At 45.7% G+C, this 23,191-nt stretch overlaps 2 long non-coding RNA genes across 2 annotated transcripts; both read left to right on the top strand.

Annotated features, from left to right (window-relative positions):
- The first annotated feature begins 17,538 nt into the window (after nt 1-17,538).
- LOC123743255 (uncharacterized) lies at nt 17,539-20,964 on the top strand. Its single transcript, XR_006770062.1, has 3 exons — nt 17,539-17,703; nt 18,320-18,875; nt 19,528-20,964. It is a non-coding gene; the product is annotated as an uncharacterized lncRNA (long non-coding RNA).
- A 252-nt stretch (nt 20,965-21,216) lies between these two features.
- Nucleotides 21,217-23,191, top strand: LOC123743254 (uncharacterized). Its single transcript, XR_006770061.1, has 5 exons — nt 21,217-21,543; nt 21,966-21,994; nt 22,148-22,324; nt 22,447-22,713; nt 23,013-23,191. It is a non-coding gene; the product is annotated as an uncharacterized lncRNA (long non-coding RNA).

Genomic DNA, 23,191 nt, shown 5'->3' with positions numbered 1-23,191 from the left:
GGTTAGAGCATGTAAGTAAACATTTCACTGTAAGGTCTACACCTGTTGTATTCGGCGCACGTGACAAATAAACTTTGATTTGATTAATACTAAAATCAGTTCTTTAAAAATCAATTTTCAGATGTTCCGAGCTAGCCATCCTGATGTCATTTGACCCCACATGGACTACGACAGTGTCAGCTCCCGGCATCTGTTGTAGAGCAGTCGGAAGCAGCCTTATGATGTCCTGTACTCGTACTCCTGGCCATACATGTCTCAAGTTGAGGGAGCATGCAATTGGCATGCTGACTGCAGTAACATCCACCAGAGTTGTTGCCAGAGAATCTAATGTTAATTTCTCTACCATAAGCCACTTTGGAGAATTTTTGAGAATTTGGCAGTACGTCCAAGAGGCCTCACAACCGCAGACCACGTACAACCATGCCAGCCCAGGACCAAACTGTCTCAGGGAAGCTCATCTGCGTGCTCGTTGTCCTCACCAGGGTACCGTGCCAAGACTGCAGTTTGTCGTTGTAACCGGCTTCAGTGGGCAAATGCTCACCGTCGATGGCCACTGGCGAAGTGTGCTCTTCACAGATTAATACCGGCTTCAACTGTTCCTGGCAGATGGCAGACAGTGTGTATGGTGTCGTGTGGGAGAGAGGTTTTCTGATGTCAACGTTGTGAACAGAGTGCCCCATGGTGGCAGTGGGATTATGGTATGGGCAGGAACAAGATACGGGCAACAAACACAATTGCATTTTATCGATCATAATTTGAATGCATAGAAATACCTTGACAAGATCCAGAGTCCCATTGTCGTGTCATTCATCCACCGCCATCAACTCATGTTTCAGCATGAACAGCCCCATGTTGCAAGGATCTGTACACAATTTCTGGAAGATGAAAATGTCCCAATTCTTCTATGACCTGCATACTCACCAGACATGTCACCCATTGAGCCTGTTTGGGATGCTCTGGATCAACGTGTATGACAGCGTGTTCCAGTTCCCGCCAATGTCCAGCAAATTCACACAGCCATTGAAGACGAGTGGGACAACATTCCACAGGCCACAATAAACAGCCTGATCAAGTCTATGCAAAGGAGATGTGTCACGTGTAATGAACGCAATGGGAGACAGAGTTGGTTTCAAAAGCAGGGTGTTTATTTGTAAAGGACCACAGGAGGAGGCAGGTAGCTGGGTCCAGGGGCAGGCAGGAGGTCATACACAGGGGGTCCAAAAAGACAACACTACAGGCAGGGAAAAGGCTAGTAACATCGTCCGGATGATCAGGCAATAGCTTGATAACAGGAAATCCGATCTGCTAAAGTACAGGCAGGGAATAGACAAAAACTATCATACACGGGAGGATTCCATTACAGGAAACCAGCACTTTGACTAAAAGTATGTCACAAAACAAACAATACCTCACAATGACAGGGTGCAAAGAACTGAACTAAATAGTGTGTGATAATGACATACAGGTGTGTGAACAGGTGATCATAATTCAGGTGATTATGATCTGGAGAGTGAGCTGCGTTCAGGGAGATCTATGTGTTTGAGAGTGTGAGCTGGAAAGTGGGCTGGAGAGTGAGCTGCGTTCAGGGGATCTACGTGTTTGAGAGTGTGAGTTGGAAGCAGACATTACATCACGCTGCATGAGGAAAATGGTGGTCACACCTGTCATGACTGTCCTGATCAGGTCAGGGTACAGGAGACCACCACCCTACAGATTATCTCCCAAACCCCCAACAGAGGAGGAGAGATCTAGGGGTCTGAAGATGTGGGGGGTTTTATGACACCTCACGCCCATAATAAACCTTAGGCCACTGAGAAATTCCTTTGTCCTCTCACTATGGAGAACTGGCCTCAGAACATTAAACATGCAATAAAGGGACTTTGGAACAAGGGTTTCCGTCAGCCACAATGGTGGTCATGACGAGAGGTGGAATATGAAAATGTATGTAACTTTTGAATTGTTATTAAAGGTTAAGACATGACGTTATTATGAAAACATTGTACCTTTAAGAGTTTTCCCAGTATATGCCTGATGTTTATACATTGTACGTTGTGTGGAAAACATCCAAATCAAAGAGAATGTTTTGGTAAAGATGGGATGTGAAGGTAGTGTCTAAAATAGGATTTTAGTCAAATCTAGGCCTTGCCCCTTAACTTGGTCCGCCCAGAGAATTGCCCTAAAGGCGGTTACGCCCACTTCTGACCCTAGGGTATAAGACAGGAGAGTGAAGAATTAACATATCAGACTAATTGACCCCAAGCTGCAGCGAAGGTCTAACAAAGTCAACGAACCCCAAAACGAAACACAAGGTTGAAGACAAAGAAATCTTTTTCTACACGAGCTACGGACGAGTAGCTGTGTCTAAGCGGGTGAATTCAAGCCGAACCACCCAGCCTCCACTCTCCATTGAATCGTGGTATATACACCGTTCGAGTCCGAAGCTGTGAGCTCTGAGCTACAGAGCTGTCTGTCCTCAGAAGACCCCTTTCAGATCAAGGGCGAGGGATCAGACCACTTAGCCAAGAAGGACACTGACATCGTGATGACAACCAGAGAGTTGCGCCGGAGAAGTGCGTCATTGAGAAGCCTAAACGACACACGCGGAGCTTCCCACCTGAGACCTCCAACAGGTAATTACATCATTATATTCTGACCCATAAGAGCGGCAGTTCAGGGCAAGGCTAGGTTTAAATAAGCATGGCTGACAAATGAACCCAAATGTATATTTCTCTCGTGTACTTTCTTGGTTTCTCTCTCTTTTAAATCCCCATTTTGGGTAACACGCGCCATAGTGTGTTGGCCCGTTATACTAAGTCCTAATCAATAGCTAGACTGTGTTTTGTGTATGTGTATTTTTATCATCATTTTAGCTTGCTAGTAAATAAATAATCAACTAAGATTGGTGTGGTAAACTCATTGGTGAAGCCCGGGTCCGTGCAGATTCCCGGATTATGCGACGTTCAGAATGAGACTGTAGAGGAAATTGATTAATTTAGCGACTGTTGTAAAATCGATATTGTGATATCCTTTGAGTTAATTTGGGAAATAGAAACTCAATCAAAATACTGTTCCTATGGTGCCCCAGGTTGATGAGTTAATAATTGCTTGATTCATTGCTTAATTCATTTAATCACGCAATTATAAACCGTTAATCATTCGATGAGCAACAGTCGTCACATTAACTAATACAACGTCACGACATATGGCTCCCCGTGTGAGGCGTCTAAAATAGGACTAGGCCGCACTGTTGGGTTATTCCATATCAATTGTGTAGCAAGATACATACATTCCATTAATAGCTATAGGCAGGACTAGTGCGGGAGAGAAGTGTGTGTGTCGTTCCATTTCACCCAGATACTGGTCGGAATAGAACGACCCCTGTTGTATATCTGACCAAAGCAGTGTGAAGGGGAGTCTACTGAATGCTACGAGCTAGGACATATGTACCAGCCGATGTAGGCATTCTGAGAAATAATACTCGTTGGGCCTAACGTAGTGTTATTTCTGTCGATCGCTTTCAGGAGTGATCTGACTCGGTCATAAGTAATTCCTAGAGCAGAGGACATATGAGCCAGCCATTACGGAAATTAGAGTAGATCTATTTGTTTGACCGAAGCGAAGTTATTATCTCTCTACCTCTCGCGTTTGGTAAACGGGAAGAGGTTAAGGGTTGAATGTGAGACGTCACCAAGTAAACCTGTTCCCTTGTTGGAGGGAACTTCCCTTGTGCGGCGAGGGGGAAACCCCGCGCAAGGAAAGCTAAGCATTGCGCCAGATGCTAGGCTAACAAAGGGGAGCAGCCATTTTTGTTTTCCTCTTTGTTCATTGTGAATTCCCGCGTTAGGCAGGAATCCTGTGAGATCTCAGCTGGGGCTATCCGTAACTTCTGGCGAAGAATCGCCAGTCATTTTTCGTGAAATAAGTCAGGTTACGCTGTAGGATATCAAACCAGTCTTAACTGATTAGATATCATTGTCTTGTTCAATTTTATACATACATTAAATTGATACACTACCTTTCCAGGTTGGTTATGGGAATAATACACACACGAATGTGCCATAACCAATGGTTGTCGGGGTGGTGGTTACTTGGTAGCCACCCCCTTTGATCGTCATCTTTTACCGCATATGTCCATGATGCAACCCCTTCTAATTCGAGTGTTGAACGTGAGACGTCACCAAGTAAACCTGTTCCCTTGTTGGAGGGAACTTCCCTTGTGCGGCAAGGGGGAAACCCCGAGCAAGGAAAGCTAAGCATTGCGCCGATGCTAGGCTAACAAAGGGGAGCAGCCATTTTTGTTTTCCTCTTTGTTCATTGTGAATTCCCGCGTTAGGCAGGAATCCTGTGAGATCTCAGCTGGGGCTATCCGTAACCTCTGGCGAAGAATCGCCAGTCATTTTTCGTGAAATAAGTCAGGTTACGCTGTAGGATATAAAACCAGTCTTAACTGATTAGATATCATTGTCTTGTTCAATTTTATACATACATTAAATTGATACACTACCTTTCCAGGTTGGTTATGGGAATAATACGCAAACTAATGTGTTCTAACCAATGAGACATAGTTAAACTTCTCAACGTTAACTTAGAGATAGCAACGCTTTCAGGTGAATTAAAATTAAAATTCCCAACTAGCCTATACAGGTTAGATTTATCATTAAAATCGATTTCATCAATTAAACCTGTTTTGGCAAGTTCAGTAATAACCAACTCACATTACTGACCCAGTCTTGATGATTCATTGACGTTTAAAAACTGAGTTAAATCGTGTTTGCAGCCTCCAACTAAAAAACCCAAACATTACGTAAATTGAAATAACTGACAATCATAATAATGAGCAATCCATCAGATGGGTGTCCACCCATTTCCCCTCTAATCAGCGGACCTTCACCCACGGAAAGATTGATCGCGGACCTCAGCAACAATGCAAATCCTAACTATGCCGAGGGGCTGAAAATGTTAGATTTCAATGCCATAAGCGAGAAAAATGCAGACATTGCGAAAGACGCTCTTCAAAATAGACCATCAGGCGGAGGCCTTGTGAAGGTTCTCTCCAGTTTAGCCCTCAACTATGCCCACCAGCAGAGATGGACAGTGCACCAGTACCTCAGTGCCCAGCAGAGGCACGAGCAGGAAGCTGGGGAGTTCAGGGTACAGGTGGAGAGAACCAGGGAGCTGGCATCGAAAGCCGAAAAAGATAAGCTACTGCTAGCCGAGGAACTGTGTGTGAGAACAGATAAATTGGAAGATCTGTCTAACACTTATAACAAAGAACGTGAACAAACTCTTGACCAAGTCCGTATTCTAAAAGAACAACTCGGTTTAGCTAAAACTAAATACGATGAAGTCCACGCGAAACTAGATGAATCGGACGAGCTAGCTAGAAAACGGGGCGAGCAAATTGATGCCCTGCAAGCGGTTGTGAATGAAACCACTCAAAGCAATAATGCTCTATTCCAAAAGCTGCAGACCAAAGACGATCAGTTAATGAACACAATGACCAAGTTGGAGGACAAAACAGCAGAACTCATTGAAGTCGCTGATTTAATGAAGGATGAGAAAGACCAGGTGAGAAAGTTGGAAAATGTGACCTCTAAACAAAAGGAGGACATCGCATCACTGGATCTCTCACTCCACACTCGCGACCTCTCCCTGCAAACCATGACAGATAAGTATGAGGCCGAGCGAAGCAAGGGCGACACCTACGTGTCGAAAATAAACACCCTCAACTCCCAGGTGGACTCTGCGATGCAGCATAACACCACCCTTAGGTATCATCTGGAGGAACTCCAGAACAGTCACGCGCTATCGCGGGACAACCAAACCAAGCAACCTAGCTCACATCCGGAGCTAAGAGAACGAGGGAAGGTAGATGACAGGAGATTTCAGCCCCTTTCTCTTGGCCATTCGGCCCACAGTGAATTGGGGCCTCCTCGCCAACACAACCACAGCTTGACTTTTCCTCTTGGCCTCTCGGCCCACAATTCTCCACGGGAGAGTGCAGAGGCTCCCCGCGCACTTGGCGGGGATCGCCTTGACAAAATCGTCAAAAACTTCCGCATCTTCGACCCCGTTCCGGGAAAGCCAAACGACACTGAGACATTCTTAGCAGACATAGGGGACGCCTTGGATGGCTACCCAAACACTACGACTGCAGATAGGCTCTATCTTTTGAAGCGAACGTCCAACAAACACGTGACAAGGTTCATCCGTCTACAAGAGCAACACGTGCAAAACGACTATGCTAAACTTGCCACGGTTTTGAAAATAGAATTCAGTGGTTCTGCGACTCGCAAACACGATAGTTCGTTGGCTAACAATATCAGACAAGCTCGAAATGAACACCCACAAGCCTACTATCACCGGCTTCGTTCAGCTTACTTTGGCATGCTCACTGAAACAGGAATGGAAGACCTATTACCGTTCAAACAACTTTTTCTGTCAAACATGTCTCCCAACTTCATTAACTACTTGGGCCCTACTGCCCACGTCGGGTTGCCAATCTCGACGCTCCGAGAGCTGGCAAGCACCGCTTTTGAAGCATCAAAAGCAAGCCAGGCTAAGAGCCCGGACCCCTCGACTTTCGAGCTTAGGCGGGAACCATCACTCGAATTAGAAGGGGCTGCATCAGGGACATATGCGGTAAAAGATGACGATCAAAGGGGTGGCTACCAAGTAACCACCACCCCGACAACCACTGCCGTAACAATAGCTACGATGAACGTCCCCAATCTAACAGGTCCCGTAGAGATCAACCTAGCCGACATGCCCCTCCGCCTAACTCTCACAAAGGGTCAGGACACAAGGGTAACAAGCGTAACAAGGGCAACAAAGTGTTCAACAATGATTTAAACGCTAACCGAAATGATATAGAAGCTCTGATAAAAGATGTACTGCATCGTAAGAAATTTGAGAAAGAGGACAAGGATAAGTCCTCATGACTAGGCGTAAAATCGTTGGAAACCGAGTCCGCCGAAATTCATGCAATTCAAGAGGACGCAAACATTTCCATTATCCCCGCCCCCACTTAAATCCCTGTCCAGGTACCGCCCGTCCTAGACACAAGCCCGCAGGTTTTGTCTACAGACTTGGACACGGAGGTGGAGATGCACGAGATAAGCAGCTTTGCAGCAGATGATTCCTCTCCCATTCCGATAGAGGTCCCACTGGGTCACGTAGGTGACTTATCTGTCTTGGAAATCGACGCAGATTACAAACCGCTCCGTTCTCCCAACCCACTCCATTTTGTTGGGGATATGACGAGAAAAACCAACTCGAACAGGCCATACCTTAGAACAGTCCTGGAGGACTGTGTGACCTGTCACGCTCTGATAGATTCGGGTTCGACAATTTCCCTCATATCCGAAACCTTGCTGGATGAACTAAAAAGGGCAGTGGACCCAACAAAACGTTGGTTGAAAACGGAACATTGCGATACGAATCTTCGAGGTTTCACTCAAGCTACCTCGCCCCTAACCAAACGTCTCCTACTTAAACTCAACTTCGAAAGCGTGTCACTGATACACCCCGTGTATGTGACTAGCATCGAAATCGAACGGATGCTGATTGGGAGTGATTTAATTGACCGTTTGGTACCACTAATGGATTGGAAAACCAATCAAATCTGGTCACAAATACCTATGCCAACTCCGTTGACTTCGCCGCATTCTTCCAAGGCTACCTGCCATACATTGTGCAACGACGTGGGTCCGACGTCAGCATCTGACGCAAACCCGGTGAACTTGGCCATGAGCCAGCCATTTGTGGCAAATGACAATGTGAGTTCGACTCGGAACTTAACCGAACATGTGGTTTTCTTGTGCGGCTTGGGTGATTCACCAGCCGACACTTACCGCCCTCCTCTGATAGGAGGAACGGCACTATGGCTGAGGATACCAGGCTGGCCACCTGGTCAGAAAAATCCGCAATCAGTTTGGAAATGTTCAACGAAATTTCGAAAACAGCTAACTGCCATCCCCTTGTGCCGAAAACGTTTAGATTTCCACTGGGAACGACTCCCCAGACAACACTCACCGCAATAGGGGTGTGTGCGCTATCGATCCGCATTGGAACCAAGGAATTATCCCACTATCTACTGGTTGTCGCGGACCTCCCACATACAGTCTATGTGGGAGCGGATAGCTTGGTAAGATTGGGTGTTAAACTTGATACCATACACCAAGTTCTTTGGTCTTTGGCGCAGCCAAACCAACATGCCTTGTCTTTCGACCCGGTGCGAATGGCTTCCGGGCAGACTATTCCTGAAGCTTGCAAGGCGATAACTGAGTCCGCCATGTTGATACCGGCAAGAACCACAGAGGTTTCTGTAAGACTGAACCTGGCGCCCGGATACCGGATGGAAGGCACCACTGCGTTCTTCCAACCCTCTCCAAAACTATTCGACTTGGGGCTAACTATCAATGGCAACCCACTGTTGGAACTAACCGCTAGATCCACTTACCTCCTGGTGCAAAATCTGACTCAAGCGGATATTTCCATTCCTCGGCACACTCAGCTAGGAACATTGATCGATTACGCCTTCCATGATTTTGAACTAGTTGTTCCCGTGATTGGGCCTCTTCCGTCCTCCCTAGACCTAGATGGCGAGGGAGGTACACTGTTTACTTGTCGGTCAAAAGCAATAGCACTAACTCCCGTATTGCCACTGGACGACACATCGGCGTTCCGGCTGGATGTCGATCCTGACAGCAACCTGTTAATATACTCCATCGTCACGGAGGATGATATTGCGTCTCCTCCGGCATGCGAAGTACACTCTTGTGAGGTAACAACCGATGACTCTTCCAAAAGTGACATGCTGTCACCACCCGATGAAGACCTGTACAATGTCGCCGAACCATATCCTGGTTTCCATGCACAGGTAATACAACTACTGTCGGAGGCTGATGCTCTTGTCAATGACACTGAACGCCATCAGTTGAGAGAATTGTTTAATAAACAGAGTGAGATCTGGTCGACAGACTCGCTGGATTGCGGGGTTACGGGTATCCATGTGGTGCGTATTCCTACGCCACCCGGAGCAACTCCTACGTTTGTTAGACAATACAAAATCCCGCTCGCAGCATACGCAGCAGTACAAGAGATTATCGATTCCTTATTAGCTAAACGGATAATCAGGGAATGTAACAGTACGTACAGCGCTCCCGTGTGGCCCGTTCTGAAACCAACGGGTAAATGGCGTCTTACCATTGACTATAGACAACTCAACAAACTGGTTCCGTTGTCTCGTTGGCCAATGACACAGCTCGACCAAGAGTTGCCAAAGGTGGCAAACGCCAAGTACTTCTCCACCGTCGACGTGGCAAATGATTTCTGGACCATGACAGTCGACCCGCGTGACCAACACAAGTTGGCTTTCTCTTTCTCGAACAAGCTCTTCACGTTCAATCGTTGCCCATTCGGGTATGCGAACTCCCCCTCAGAGTTCAACATCTTCCTGCACAAGGCGATGCCAGACGCAGCCTCTAGGGGGACGATAATTTACGTGGACGACGTTCTCATGAGAAGTGAGACTTGGTCACATCACCTCAATGAAATGGACCACGTTCTCACCCAACTCGGGACTGCAGGGGCTAAGTTGGCCATCATGAAAGGACAATGGTGCAGGACCAAGGTAAACTACGTTGGGCTTCTGGTGGGTGCCGAGGGCATCCTGCCACAGTCTAACCGAATCCAAGCAGTCCGCAACATCAAAACACCTACAAACCTTTACGAGGTGCGCAGCTTCTTGGGAGTATGTAATTACTCCCGTCAATTCATCGAAAACTACGCCGACTTGTCAAAACCGTTGACTCACCTTATTCAGAAAGACACCCCATTCGTTTGGGACACCCCATTCGTAACGAAGCGGTGGCTTCCTTGAAAAACCTGCTTTGCGAGGCACCCTGCCTGGTATACCCCAACAAAGACAAGACATTCTTTTTGGAAGTCGGTTTCTCAGAGCACTGCCTTAGCGCTGGTTGTACCAAAAATACGACCAAGACAAACGTGTGGTTGCTTACGCGAGCAAAACACTCAACCCCGCCGAACACAAATACTCAGATATACCTGCCTTTGGGCAGTGCTTTGGCGGTGTGTCAACACTGTGGTGACGATGAAACCGACTCCTGACCACCCCCGCGTGACATCGCTCCGCCATTGCCTTCGAACCATCACTATTTCGAAGAGAACGTGTGTCTCGACATGCCGATGGCATTTGTAGATGGCTGTTCTTACCGCCATCTAGACCACTTGCAAGCTGGGGTGGGATTGGTATGGCACAACGACATTCCGTGCAAACCACTTCAATTTCAGCTTGGCAACAAGACCAGCCAGTTTGCAGAAGTGGCTGGCGTGCTGATCACCCTGCAAACAGCGGTAAAACACGAATTGGCAGAACTGGCGATCTGCACCGACTCAAACTATGCGAGACTCACCTTCTTATGCCACTTGCCGTTTTGGAAACAAAAGCACATGACTACTTCAAGTGGTAAAGAGGTGAAAAACAAAGAGCTCATTCTAGCTTGTGATGACCTCATCACCAAACACGACATACAGGTGTATTGGAAGAAAGTCAAGGGACACTCCAAATCACCTGGTCGTGACAAACTTGCAACGACCATGCTGACAGCATGGCGAAATCTGGTGCAATTCACGGCACCCCTTGGGTGTTTGATGCTCGAGACGAGAAACCCACTGAGGAAGCTATGGTGTCTGCGGTAACGCGTAGCCATGTAGCACCAGGGAAAACGTCTTCGCACTAACATAATGTGCTGCTAACGCATTCATTCATGAATGGCGACCTGGTAGCAATGCAACACCAAGATGAGTCCCTCACCACTTTGATGGCATTCCTGTCGGATCCTGTCAACCACCCAGTGTCCGAACTGGCTTTGGCAGGTTCACACGACTTGCGTTCGCTGTACGCAACTAAACAGCACCTCACACTTGTAGATGACCTATTGGTGTATGTTTCAGAAACCGACACCGCTCGAAGGTGGGTGGTTCCTAAAACACAGAGGGGGATAATGATAGCTCATGCCCACGACGAGCCATGTGGAGGCCATAGGGGGGTAAAGGCTACATGTGAAACATTGCGACAGGTGGCCCACTGGCCTCACATGGAACAAGACGTGGCACGATACGTGAGGGGGTGTCTAGTTTGCTGCCAGTTTCAACCCACCAAGCCACTTCACAGAGCACCCCTGCAACGCAAGGGTGTGTCTTACCCCTGGAGCTCGATCCAGATCGACTGGGTCGGCCCAGTTGCCAGGTCGGCCAGAGGCAACAAGTACCTCCTCACAGTGACTTGCGCATTCACAAAGTGGGTGGAGTGCCTGCCGGCGACCAATGACACAGCGGAAACCACTGCCGTTCTTTTGCTAAACCACGTTTTCAGTCGTTTCGGCCTGCCAGGAGAAACCGTGGACAGCGACAGAGGAACCCACTTTTCGGCAGCTGTAATGACCGAACTGTGGAAACTCCTGGGAGTCAAAGCTAAACTCCACATCGCGTACCACCCTAGGAGCTCGGGGGGGGGGGTAGAAAGGAGCAACCAATCAATTGTCAGAATCTTGAGGAAATATGTGGCAGCCAACCACAAAGATTGGGACCTCAAACTCCCATTGGTACTGATGGCAATCAGAGCCACACGCAACAGGTCTACGGGAATGACACCCTTTGAGATGATGACGGGCCGGCAAATGACCCTTCCACTGCATCTCCTGTACCAACCGGGAGATGTCGCCGCAGCCACCGCCTACACGGCTCATCAATACGTGACCGACTTGCAGAACCATCTCCAGACTACCTTTGCGTACGCTCAAGGACAATTGGAAAGAAGTGCAGAAGGTGACAAGACCTATTACGACAAAAAAGCCTCACACCAGGTGTTCGAGGTCGGAGATAAGGTGTGGTACTACATATACACCAAACCCGCGGGCGTCGCAACAAAGTTCTTGCCCCACTGGACGGGGCCACACGAGATTGTGGTGAAGCTATCACCTGTAGCTTACCAGATCAAAATCAGCAAAGGTCGACAAAACGCCACATTAAAGTGGGTCCACTGGAACCAAATCAAGTTGTACACTCCCCCCATGGGAATAGAAGGGGTGCTAGCCAGCACCGAATAGATATAAACCCTAGCAAAACCAGAGGTACTAAGAAAATTCTTAAGTACCCTCAGCTGATCCCTTCCAGGAGACCAGTACGTTGCACCTAATATCTTTTATTCTCTTCCCAGCTACCAGATATACATCTGTTGTCACTAGTGATATCGTCCTGCGCTGTACTGATTAAAAATAAGAAAAACAGAAAAATAGTTGTAAAACATTTTTTTGTTTACGAATACAAATAACTGAAATAATCCAACAATCTCTGATTATGCGTTTCTGTAGGATGGAGTTCCTTTGGATGATCCTGACACTCTGCGCCCTGGTCAAAACCAACCCAGCAGACGTAATCACGAACGGACCCCCTACGGGAATCGTTCTCCGCGACGATCCAGGACTCCTCATAACTAACTGCAGAGTACACACGCGGAGGGTATATGTCCGCCTAGATGCAGAGAATGTGTACCGCCAACACATTCCACCTGCGGCGCATTTGAGTTGGGCCGGGGCTGACTCAAAAAAGTTCACAGTAACACAGTCAGAACTAGCTGAGCCCAGGCGAGAAAAACGATTCGTCGGGGCGCTACTATCGATAGGGGCAGCCGTAGGGTCACTATTTGCCCTAGGTACCACTGCCGTCAACGCAGTCAGTCTAGCCACAGTCAAGAGGAATGTTAGGGAGATTACTGAAGAGATGCCACTTATCCAGCAACAGATGAAGGCACAGGCCCTTAGGTTGCAACATGTGGGAAAGTCTCTCCAGGACACTATTCTGGTGGTCAACACACACACTACTCTCCTGAACAAAACTATCCTGTCTGTAGGAAAGCTAGCAGAGGTCATGAACCATGACTATGCCCATGTCCAATTGGTTCGATTGTTACTGGAGGATTTTCTCTGTGAAGTTAGCTCTTCTATGGACCACTTGGCCATGAATAGAATCCCCTCATATCTAGTGCCCCTCTCAAAGGTGCACGACATATTGACCTCAGCTACTTCCACCACGATAAGGCCGTTACAGTCACATTTGGCCTATAGTCTGGGGTCGGCCATCCCAATACACGTTGATGTTGATCGTAATGAAGTGGGTTTTCTACTGACGCTGCCGGTTGTTGAACTGGAGAATATCTATAGATTGAAAACGGTTCTCAATGTAGGATTTTGGCGCGACAGTACCCACGTAAAGATTGCCACGCCCCCAGTTGTAGCTTACCAGGAAAACAACCCAGATTTCTATCTCACCCCTAACCTGCTAATGTGCACTCTAACCAAAGATGTCCACTACCTTTGTCCTAGCAAACAATTTGTCAGGGATAACACCGAGCGTCTTTGTGGTATTAAAGCTATCACCAGCGAAGAACGCTGTAGAGCCAAACTAACAGCCAGGGATGGGGCCACCACCACACAAGTGGAGGTGGTAGGGAACCGATGGTTGGTCAACACACCGTTCGCGTCCGCCACTATGACTTACGAACGCCATGACTCCATCACCCAATTGAACCTCCCCAACCAGACTGTTTTTGTTACGGTACCAGAGGGGGCGATTATTCACGTAGACGACCTCGCTCTATACCACCTTCCCGACGACCGGATAGACACAGAGATTGAAATGCCGGACGCTTTTGCTAAACGTTCCCTTGAGTTACCACAAGCCATTCAATACCAAATCCAGTACGAGGGACCCATGACTGTTGATCTTAGCGCACTGGATGAGGCACTGTTAGTCGACCCGACTGACTACACACCAAAAGATTGGTCTGTCGCCCGCTCTTGGACGGTGCCGAACAGTATCCTGACTGGGACTATGATCCTTGGTCTCATTTCCCTTGGCGTGTGCACCTACTAGGTACACAGGCGCACACGTGCAATGGAAGACCTAATGAGGTCTTATACTAGAATCACCCGTGGGACGGAAGCGATCCCGATTTTTGGAAAGTTGGCAATGGATCTGGAAACCCTCTTACAGGGCCCAGTCCCAGCCTCCTCTCCCGAACTCGCTAGGTCAGCCCAGTAATGTCCCTAATGTAAGCTTTGGCCTTCAGGGGCCAAGTTTTTCCAAGTGCCTTAACTACCCACCTGCAAGTAGGATCACCCTAGACATGACATTAGAGACAATGCCATGATAGAGCTATTTAGCCAAGACCTTGGACATATATAGAACATAGTCCATATTAGATGATTAAAGGGAGTGCTCCTAATCTCAGTTTGTTACCTGTATAAAAGACACCTGTCCACAGAAGCAATCAATCAATCAGATTCCAAACTCTCCACCATGGCCAGGACCAAAGAGCTCTCCAAGGATGTCAGGGACAAGATTGTAGACCTACACAAGGCTGGAATGGGCTACAAGACCATCGCCAAGCAGTTTGGTGAGAAGGTGACAACATTTGGTGCGATTATTCGCAAATGGAAGAAACACAAAAGAACTGTCAATCTCCCTCGGCCTGGGGCTCCATGCAAGATCTCACCTCGTGGAGTTGCAATGATCATGAGAACGGTGAGGAATCAGCCCAGAACTACACGGGAGGATCTTGTCAATGATCTCAAGGCAGCTGGGACCATAGTCACCAAGAAAACAATTGGTAACACACTACGCCGTGAAGGACTGAAATCCTGCAGCGCCCGCAATGTCCCCCTGCTAAAGAAAGCACATATACATGCCCATCTGAAGTTTGCCAATGAACATCTGAATGATTCAGAGGACAACTAGGTGAAAGTGTTGTGGTCAGATGAGACCAAAATGGAGCTCTTTGGCATCAACTAAACTCGCCGTGTTTGGAGGAGGAGGAGGAATGCTGCCTATGACCCCAAGAACACCATCCCCACCGTCAAACACGGAGGTGGAAACATTATGCTTTGGGGGTGTTTTTCTGCTAAGGGGACAGGACAACTTCACCACATCAAAGGGACGATGGACGGGGCCATGTACCGTCAAATCTTGGGTGAAAACCTCCTTCCCTCAGCCAGGGCATTGAAAATGGGTCGTGGATGGGTATTCCAGCATGACAATGACCCAAAACACACGGCCAAGGCAACAAAGGAGTGGCTCAAGATGCATCACATTAAGGTCCTGGAGTGGCCTAGCCAGTCTCCAGTCCTTAATCCCATAGAAAATCTGTGGAGGGAGCTGAAGGTTCGAGAAGATCTGCAAAGAGGAGTGGGACAAAATCCCTCCTGAGATATGTGCAAATCTGGTGGCCAACTACAAGAAACGTCTGACCTCTGTGATTGCCAACAAGGGTTTTGCCACCAAGTTCTTAGTCATGTTTTGCAGAGGGGTCAAATACTTATTTCCCTCATTAACATTTACATTTACATTGACGTCATTTAGCAGACACTCTTATCCAGAGCGACTTACAAATTGGTGCATTCACCTTATGATATCCAGTGGAACAACCACTTTACAATAGTATATCTATATTTTTTTTTTTTGATGGGGGGGAGGTGTAGGGGGGAGGGGGGTTAGAAGGATTACGTTATCCTATCCCAGGTATTCCTTAAAGAGGTGGGGTTTCAGGTGTCTCCGGAAGGTGGTGATTGACTCCGCTGTCCTGACGTTGTGAGGGAGCTTGTTCCACCATTGGGGTGCCAGAGCAGCGAACAGTTTTGACTGGGCTGAGCGGGAACTGTGCTTCCGCAGAGGTAGGGAGGCGAGCAGGCCAGAGGTGGATGAACGCAGTGCCCTTCTTTGGGTGTAGGGACTGATCAGAGCCTGAAGGTACGGAGGTGCCGTTCCCCTCACAGCTCCATAGGCAAGCATCATGGTCTTGTAGCAGATGCGAGCTTCAACTGGAAGCCAGTGGAGTGTGTGGAGGAGCGGGGTGACGTGAGAGAACTTGGGAAGGTTGAACACCAGATGGGCTGCGGCGTTCTGGATGAGTTGTAGGGGTTTAATGGCACAGGCAGGGAGCCCCGCCAGCAGCGAGTTGCAATAATCCAGACGGGAGATGACAAGTGCCTGGATTAGGACCTGCGCCGCTTCCTGTGTAAGGCAGGGTCGTAGTCTGCGAATGTTGTCGAGCATGAACCTACAGGATTGGGTCACCGCCTTGATGTTAGCGGAGAACGACAGGGGGTTGTCCAGGGTCACGCCAAGGCTCTTAGCACTCTGGGAGGAGGACACAATGGAGTTGTCAACCGTGATGACGAGATCATGGAACGGGCAGTCCTTCCCCGGGAGGAAGAGCAGCTCCGTCTTGCCGAGGTTCAGCTTGAGGTGGTGATCCGTCATCCACACTGATATGTCTGCCAGACATGCAGAGATGCGATTCGCCACCTGGTTATTAGAAGGGGGAAAGGAGAAGATTAATTGTATGTCGTCTGCGTAGCAATGATAGGAGAGACCATGTGAGGATGTGACAGAGCCAAGTGACTTGGTGTATAGTGAGAATAGGAGAGGGCCTAGAACTGAGCCCTGGGGGACATCAGTGGTGAGAGCACGTGGTAACATTTTTGACATGCGTTTTTATGGATTTTTTTGTTGTTATTCTGTCTCTCACTGTTCAAATAAACCTACCATTAAAATTATAGACTGATCATTTCTTTGTCAGTGGGCAAACGTACAAAATCAGCAGGTGATCAAATACTTTTTCCCTCACTGTATGCATCTGTTGGTCACAGAAACCTTTAAAAAGAAAAGTAGGGGAATGGATCAGAAAACCAGTCAGTATCTGGTGTGATCACCATTTGCCTCATGCAGCGTGATGTAACGTCTGCTTCCAACTCACACTCTCAAACACGTAGATCCCCTGAACGCAGCTCACTCTCCAGCCAGTGTCAGTGGGCAAACGTACAAAATCAGCAGGGGATCAAATATGTTTTTCCCTTACTGTATCTGTATTCCCAATCATGTTAAATCTATAGATTACAGCCTAATTTATTTATTTCAATTGACTGATTTCCTTATATGAACTGAAACTCAGTAAAATCTTTGTTTGTTGCATGTTACATTCTATTTTTGTTCAGTGTATTTATAATAAAGGGAAATGTTACCAAAAATGTAACATTGTCTAACAAATGTGAGTAATTGGCTAATTGAGGGTGTGGCTGTCCAGGTAAAGACTGAATAAAGTTATAAGAGCCACATCTTGCTTGTAGTTCAAGTTCATGTTTGGGTTGACGACTAAATTAAAGCTTGTTTATCGGATTCAATAAAAGCTGTAGTTTTGGTCAACATCCTTGTGTCCTAACTTCATTCCGGATCATGGTCCACAGCAAGGCCCAATCCTGAATGGCGAATCACATTAATGAATGACAATGTTAGGAAAAGGTGTGTGTTTATCTGCCGTGCAGTTCATTATCCAGTTTACCAAATTCCTGTCCTTCATGTACAGTAAACCATAAATATCTGTATCGAAATAACATTACAGGGCCCTTACCTGAACCGATACAAAGGTCACTGCAATGTGGCTTATGGTAAATGGGGAACTTCCTTGTCACCTTGTCACCGGGAGTTCCTTGTCACCTCAGCCTATTGGATAGCATCATATTGTGAGTGTACTAGAAGCACTCTCTAAATCTGGAACAGAACAAATTATTCCAACAGCAATGGAAACTGCAGTAGCCATCTCTCTCACTCTGTTCATACTCACAGGTAAAGCAGATATTTTGTTTATCTCTTTAAACCTCATTGTTACCTAGGCCATGCTTTACAGCTCTTTGAGTTGTACATTTACAGTCTAGTTACATTAAATGGTTTTCCTTCCCCCCTTGTAATTGCACGTAGCCCTAACTGCACAATAACTACACTCGTTGCTAATTTCATACAGCTACAGTTTCCTTTCATTGAAATGAAATTATTGTACTATAGATTACTGTGTACAGTAGAGTACAGTAATTACACTCTGATTACCAAAGTAGGGGAGAAAACTCTGTCACTGATCATGCCTTATTCAGTTGATATATTCATGTATTTGTCAGACACCACGTTAAATTAGTAAAATGTTGATTCCACATCCTATTCTCCTGTGTTTGAACTACAAATGTTGGCTACACCCCTTTTTGTGGAAGACAGTCTGTCTGTGTTGTGTGTACGTATAGCTAGCTGTGTCTGACTATTACTGCTGTGTGCTTGTTACTGGGCCTATGGTTCTCTGCGTCAGTCATTTAGAACGGTCCTGGATGATGGAACGCTTTAGTGTACAGTGTGTACCTACATGTAAATTATGTTGTCTGAGGCCATGCTCTCTGCCGCCCTGTATTCCCTCCAGGTCTCTGTGGGTGTGTTACCACAAGGCCCTGTGAATGGAGCAGAAGAAGGGACAGTGTTGTTCATCACAAATCTAAATCCACCAGCCCAGCCGTTCATAACTGTTATAGTGTGGACACTATATAAATAATGACATGGTTATTATTGGTATTGACCATGACCTTCCCCTGTTGATGATGTCATCACTAAGAGTGAGTTCTGTGCAATGTGATTCTACCACCGGTTGAGTGGGCTATATAGTTCTGTTATATTTGTACCGTTTGTACCTGGCAATACACTTTTAGGTTTGGGTTGAAAGTAAAGGAAAGTAATATCGAAATGCGTGTGGGCATTCCTTGTCAAGTTACTACAATAACAATATGCAGGAGTGTTGGTGGAGTCAATATTATAACCTCTACAGGTGATGACTCTATAGGGCCTGGATACGGAGACAGGATCACTCTGAACAAAACTACTGGATCTCTGGAGCTCAGGAATCTGACCCTGGCTGACAATGGAGAATACAGAGTGATAACAACAGCTACAGCAGAAACAATCAACTGAACTGGTTGTGTATGGTAAGTCCAAGTGCCATGACAAAGAGAGTTAAAGCTCAAATCCTTAAATGAAACAATAACAAAGCGGTCATCCCGCTTCAGTTTTGGTAAAAAGCTGAGATATGGGCCTGGTGAAATGGAAAAATTCTCAAATTCATAGACAGAGGCATGGATTCAAGCACTAACCATCCATGATATCAACATTATAGTTTTAATGATCTTTTGGGGCTATACAGTGTTTGTTTACATATATATATATATATATATATATATATATATATATATATATATATATATATATATATATATATATATACAAACATTGGAGTAAAACAAGCTTATATTTTGGGTTATGATGGGATATGACTGTTGAACTAAGATTATGAGGCACATACGTCAAATCAATGTAATTTCAGGTGGAAACAACATTAATTCAACCAGCGTGTGCCCAGTGGGAAGTTACATTCAATAATCAACGGGTATATGTCATCAATTTAGAAGTCAACAAAATGTATGTGGCAATAAGGATTCTAGCTTTAAGAGTTTAGTTACAATGAGGAAAGTTTGAAATAGATATTCATTTGACCTTATCATCATTAAAACCATAAAAATCATCATCATTGTGGTGTCTTTGATATTCCTCAGTCTTTGGCTATGTCGTCTTGTTTTACAGCGAATGTATCTGATGCCAACATCACAGGACCACCAAACCATCTGTTTGCAGATTGGAGCTCCGCCACCTTAACCTGTGAGGCTGCTGGTAACATCACTACTATACAATGGATGAAGGAAGGTCAGCCTCCGTCTGCTGGTGGCGACAAATTATTCTCAGAGGAAAACAGTAAAGTATCCATCAGTCCTGTGAAAGACACGACAGCGGAGAATATGTGTGTAAACTCACCAACCCTGCCCGCTCTGCTACTGCCTCCTATAACGTGATAGTGAACTGTGAGTAAAGGTCTACAACTAATATAATACTCTATGGATCGGATTCTCAGACACAGATTAAGCCTAGTCCTGAACTAACAAGCACGCTTCCAAGTATTTTAAATCCTGGACTAGGCTTAAAGCTGCAATATGTAACTTCTTGGGCAAATCGACCAAATTCACATAGAAGTGTGAGTTATAGATCTGTCATTCTCATTAAAAGCAAGTCTAAGAAGCAGTAGATCTGTTCTATGTGCGCTAATTTTTGCATCTTTTACTTTCGGTTTTGTACACCAGTTTAAAACTGCTGAAAATACATGATTTTTGGTTGTGAAAAAGATATTTAAAAGTGGTTTAGAAGGTTCAATGATTGTCTACACAATACTTGCTTGTTTTGTCACATAAACTGAAACTATTCGAATTTTAGCAACCAGGAAATGGCGGAGCGATTTCTGCATAGTGCACCTTCAATCTGTGTCTGGGAAAACTGCCCTATGAGATATTACACTCATAATGCCCAGTTCTTAGAGCCCACTTTTTTCCTGGTCAGGTCATGTGGTCAGGAAGAATTCTTGGCCCTCATTATACAGCTGTAGGATCGTAATTTGATTACTGTGTTGCAGGATTGTCACTCCCTGACCATAGAGAGCCTTTTTATTCTCTATTTTGGTTAGGTCGGGGTGTGACTAGGGTGGGTAATCTAGGTTGTTTTATTTCTATGTTGGCCTGGTATGGTTCCCAATCAGAGGCAGCTGTTTATCGTTGTCTCTGATTGGGGATCATATTTAGGCAGCCATTTCCCCACTGTGTTTTGTGGGATCTTGCTTTTGTGTAGTTGCCTGTGAACACTCCAGAACGTCATGTTTTGTTTGTTCGTTTGTTTTGTTTTTGCTGAAGTTTCACTTTATAATAAAGATGTGGTACACTGCGCCTTGGTCCAGTTCTTACGACGATCGTGACAAGGATAACTTTCCTGCTTTGCAGGAAATGTAAAAAGTGTAGTGTATTGAGGTTTTAAAAGGTTTCAGAAGTTTGTCATTTCCAATTTGAAATTCCAGACTTGTTTTTCTTTACAAAAAATGTAGCAACTCCTACGAAGATGTCCATTCGGTAGAGATATTCTGAATGATCGGCTATGAAAAGCCAACTGACATTTACTCCTGAGGTGCTGACCTGTTGCACCCTCCACCACTACTGTGATTATTATTATTTGACCCTGCTGGTCATCTATGAACATTTGAACATCTTGGCCATGTTCTGTTATAATATCCACCCGGCACAGCCAGAAGAGGACTGGTCACCCCTCATAACCTTGTTCCGCTCTAGGTTTCTTCCTAGGTTCTGGCCTTTCTAGGGAGTTTTTCCTAGCCACCGTGCTTCTACAACTGCATTGCTTGCTGTTTGGGGTTTTAGGCTGGGTTTCTGTACAGCACTTTGTGACATCAGCTGATGTAAGAAGGGTTTTATAAATACATTTGATTGATTGATTGAAATTTGATTGAATTATAAAACAATAAATAATTCATTATTCTCCTGCTGTAGCATACTGGCTCAAATTAAGATCCTACATCTGTACATGTTATGTTTACTACTACAGTCTGAGGGTCTTCTGTTCATGGGCTTACTTAAGCAGAAGACCCAATACCAGATTACCAGATCATAAGGAGTGTCAGCTACAACAACAGCGGGGACTACAGATGTGATGCTAGGAAGGATCTCACCGGAAAATATGTCTCTATGGGCCATAGTCTGTCAGTTAAAGGTACTGGTCTCTGATACATTCACCATTAGACGTAGACCATCAAAGCTAACGAATGCCAAAAACGATCAACATCACATCAGCATCTGCTCTATAGGTTGTGTTTTGTTTATTGAATGTGTTCTGGTGTTGGTGCACTGCAGATAAAACCCCTCCACCCCTGAGCCCAGAGGTAGCAGCAGGTATATCAGTCGCTGTGATGTTGGTAGTGGTTGCTGTGGCTCTTGGTCTCTATTTCTGAGTATATGAAACCAATGTGGTTGGTTATGCCAATAAGTCATTTTTCTTCTGGTGTAACAAAAACTGGAAACCATTGATTTCAATAGAAAACATTTCTTCCATCAATTGTGGGGAAATAACAATATTTATAATATTCTGCAGACCATTTTGACAGTAAATGTAAATGTTTTCTGTATGTTGTTCAGGAACAAGAAAGAGACCAATGAAGAGAAAGGTAAAAGAAACCATGATAATTGTAGTCTAGTACACGTTTATCAATTACTGTATGGAAATATCATTCATACATGCACTGAGATGAGAGTGGAGAGCCTTTCTGTGCTGCAGCTGATGACCACAGTTGTCCTTTATCATCTGTGATGTCCATCAGATACAGACACACTGAGCAGATCGTCCCGGACAGAAGATATGTCCATGTCCAGCCCTGACAAAGGACGTGAGGGGCACGAACTGACCACCCAAATCCAGGAAAGAACCCATGATCGCAAGCAACCACAACCAGGCACCAGCCATACTATAGCCACCAGCCATGTACCAGGAACCAAAGGTCAGAGAGAGGTTTGCGTATAGAGTTTAGCAAACATTTGCAAGCTGACAACAATCTCTCGTTATTAACTTCATCAGCTGCTATTTTGTTTCTCTCTCTCTACCCACCACATGCCCACACAGCTTCTGCAGGTGTACACAAGTATGAGTACGTAGGAAATAAGAAAACTGGAGCTCCAACACCACCTCAAGAATGAGTTTCCACCACAAAGTTAAATAAAACAATTATGATATTGTATACCTATGGTTCCCACCATGTCCTGTATGAGTTATTTACAGCGATAGCAGCATTGTGACAGACTGTGGGTCTGTTAGTATACTTCAGTGACTGAGTCCTTTACTGTTCTCTCTCAGGGAAAACTTCCTACCAGACAAACCAACACTGACACTGTAAGTAGTACTGCACCTCTGGCACCTTGCTGGCACCTTACTGAATTGAAGCATTTTGTTATAGCTGTGATGAAAAGGAGCACTCTCCGATACACAACCTTTGATGTACCACATCATCCCTGAATAACCTACCTACAGTAGTAGGTATAGACGATTTACACAAACGTACTCAATGTGTCTCGTTCTGTCTTTACTAACCCGGGAAATCCAGGGCTCCAACATAGACAATAAAAGTTTAAAGTGGTAAATGTACTTTTTATTGCATCCTTATATTACCTTTGATTATACTTGTTTTTTAGTTGCCTCGGTGTAACGGCTGTCTTTGGAAGAAGAGGACCAAGGCGCAGCGTGGTGAGTGCTCATCATTTAATATATATTCTGAGAACACAATATACAAAGCGAAAACGACAGCCAAACAGTTCTGTCAGATCTACAAACCACTAAACAGAAATTAACCACCCACAAAACCCAAAGGAAA

This window comes from Salmo salar, chromosome ssa05 (genome assembly GCF_905237065.1).
Source record: "Salmo salar chromosome ssa05, Ssal_v3.1, whole genome shotgun sequence".
Classification (NCBI taxonomy): Eukaryota; Metazoa; Chordata; class Actinopteri; order Salmoniformes; family Salmonidae; genus Salmo; species Salmo salar.
Note: the sequence above shows the minus strand (reverse complement) of the source record. Positions and strands in the feature narration are given on the sequence as shown.